Source organism: Myotis brandtii, unplaced genomic scaffold (assembly GCF_000412655.1).
Source record: "Myotis brandtii unplaced genomic scaffold, ASM41265v1 scaffold1152, whole genome shotgun sequence".
NCBI lineage: Eukaryota > Metazoa > Chordata > Mammalia > Chiroptera > Vespertilionidae > Myotis > Myotis brandtii.
This window is the reverse complement of record NW_005353977.1, coordinates 37,168-39,883: the sequence shown is the minus strand read 5'-3', so window position 1 is coordinate 39,883 and position 2,716 is coordinate 37,168. Positions and strand designations below refer to the sequence as shown.

At 47.4% G+C, this 2,716-nt stretch overlaps 1 protein-coding gene across 1 annotated transcript in view; it reads right to left on the bottom strand.

Annotated features, from left to right (window-relative positions):
* EIF2AK3 (eukaryotic translation initiation factor 2-alpha kinase 3) overlaps positions 1-154 on the bottom strand; it is a 100,354-nt gene extending 100,200 nt beyond the window's left edge. Inside the window, exon 1 of the mRNA XM_014528139.1 lies at positions 72-154. The gene's annotated coding sequence lies outside the window, so the exon portion shown is untranslated. The remainder of the gene's footprint in view (positions 1-71) is intronic.
* Between the last annotated feature and the right edge of the window lie 2,562 nt (positions 155-2,716).

Here is a 2,716-nt window from a genome sequence, read left to right as displayed (position 1 = left end):
CGGAGCAGCCGCGGATGAGCTTCGGATCCCAACGGCCTGACAGCCAGCCCGGCCCTCCCGCCACGTCTCACCTCGCTCTCAGCCACCGCTATTGAGTGACAGTCTCCCTCCGACATCACCCATTGAGCAAACTTTCCGCGCGTCTACTCTCCGATTGGCTGCGGTCACTGCCACTCCGGGAATCCAAGCTGGTCCTGTTGCAGAAGGTGGGCTTTCCCCGGTTGTCAACATCACGCCTGCCAATCAAATCGTACTGTTCCCTCCGAGGTCCGGCCCAGTTCCGGAAGCGGTTAGCCAGAGAAGACTTGAAGTTCATTGGTGGAAGCGGATGCCCCTCAAAGCTCTGAGATAACTTCTTCCTGATTGGCTGGAAGCGGCACTTAATACGTGGCCAATTCTGACTGTGGAGAGGTCGGTCCCTAGTGACGGGAAGAGTAGGGAGCGAGTTCCGGGTGCATCGGACGCGGAAGCCTTTAAAGGAGCTGCCACAGTGGCTCTTCTAAAGCATGGTGTGTTTGGAAAAGCAAAAGCGAGGCGGGAAACATAAGTGACTGCACGAGCCGTGTGGTTAGAAGTGAAACGGATGAAGCGGTTTCAGAACACCATATCGCGTGCAGTCCCTAGGGTGCTGCGAGGTAAGGCTTCTTAGAGATGCCTGCGATCTAACAGGTGATCCTGTCTACTCCACACGCCCCTTCCCCTTCGGAATTCGACCAACGTCACAGAGCAGAATCGCGACTTTAACCTGAGCCTTCTGACCCTGCTGTGGCATCGGACTTTGGAGAAGAAAGAGAGAAAACTGCAAAAGTCAAAACTGGAGAAAATTTGACTGTTCAGCTAAGGAATTGGAACCTCATGCAGCAGTTAAGGACACCCTGAAGATTTTTGAGCAGAGGCGTGAAAGGATGAGAGTTGTGGTTTAGTCAGCAGTGTATTCAAAAGAATGGCATCAAAGATGAGGAGAGTACCTGGGAAGCTATTGTCCCATCAAAATTCTGTGAAGGGGGCAATAGGGGGATAAGGACACATATGTAATACCTTAATAAAAAAAGAAAACTGAAGATTTTTTAAAGATACTGGCATAAACATGCTGTAATTTTTTAACATCCAAAAGCAAAACCAAAAAAAGCCCACTTCCCCCTCCATCTTCCTCCACATTTTCTTGCTCCTACAAGTACAGCAAAACTTACAAGTTGTTCTAAACAACTTGCCTTCAGTTTTTCTCAACACACGAGTCAGGCTTTCATGCCCAGAATCCACCAGATTGCTCTTGCTGAGGCCTCCATTGCTCATTCAAACAACAATTCTCAGTCTTCATCTTATCTATTTATATATCTACATATTTATATCTATAGATATAGATATCTATATATCTATAGATATATGGATATATATATAAGAGGCTAATATGTAAAGTATCCCTCGGGAGTTCGACTGGGAATTCAATCACTCACTATGATGTGTGCTGACCACCAGGGGGTGGCACAGAATGAAGGAAGGCCTCGGCCGACAGCCAGAAGGCCCCGATCAGCCCTGATTGCTGGCCAGGCCTAGGGACCCTACCCATGCATGCATTTCCTGCACAGGGCCTCTAGTTTATATATATAAAAGGCTAATATGCTAAGTGTACCTCCGCCCAATGGACCTGTCGCTATGACGTGCACTGACCACCAGGGAGCAGATGCTCAATGCAGGAGCTGCCAAGACACACACTGGTCATTTACACAGAAACTTCAGTGCAGACCTGATGCCAACAAAGCAACGCTCAGCTTCCCCCAAGTGGGACACAAGCCCCGCCACCACCCCGGAGTGACACCCCATCAAATCTCAGCCAATGCTGCCATGGCGCAATATGAGGCCACAGCACAGCCCAGCACAGTCTGGAAACAGTTGCTGTGCGAGCTGGGTAATGACGTCATATAGCAATGCCCGGCTTTCTCTCCCTAGCGACTAGCCTTGAAGTATGGTACCTATTTGCTTTGTTTAACAATGGACAGGTTACTTTGATTTTCTAAATTGTATAAGTCATCCCATTCGATTGAATGCCTTATTGATTGAATGACTATCCCATTGATTGTGATCTTACTGGTTATCGAAGCACATTCTTCTGTACCTGGGAAACAGGACAGCACAATTACCCTAAATTGTTTTAGTAGCCACAGGTGGTGCATTCCAGTTGACTCAGTGGTCCTAAGACCAGGACAGCACAATTACTCTAAATTGCCTCGATGGCTCTAGATAATGACTTGCTGCCAACTCAGTGGTTCGAGACCTGAGGGCTCTAGATAATGTATTTCTGTCAATTCAGTGACCCCGAGACCCGAAACTGTAATTAACATGCTTAATTCTGCTTCTGTAATCTGCTTTTTTGTGAGCCAGGTACCTCATTCCTAACCCTGAGATGTAATCAATACCTGTGTGATTTTTTGCCTATATAACCCTGGAACTGTGACCAAATGGCTACTATGAGATTTGGGAATGGCCCCTCATAGTCCCGGATTGCAATAAATGTGACTCTTTAATTCGACTTCTTGAGGCGTCCTTCTGTGATTCGTGGGGTACATTACAACAGCCTCCTTGGAGTTTCTTCATGTCACGTAGCAACGCCCAGCTTCCTCTACCTAGTGATTAGCCTCTTTGCAGTTTTTCACCCCAGGAACACAACTTGCTTTATAGTCAGGTGCAAACATTTCACTTTGACCAAATGTCTGTAAAG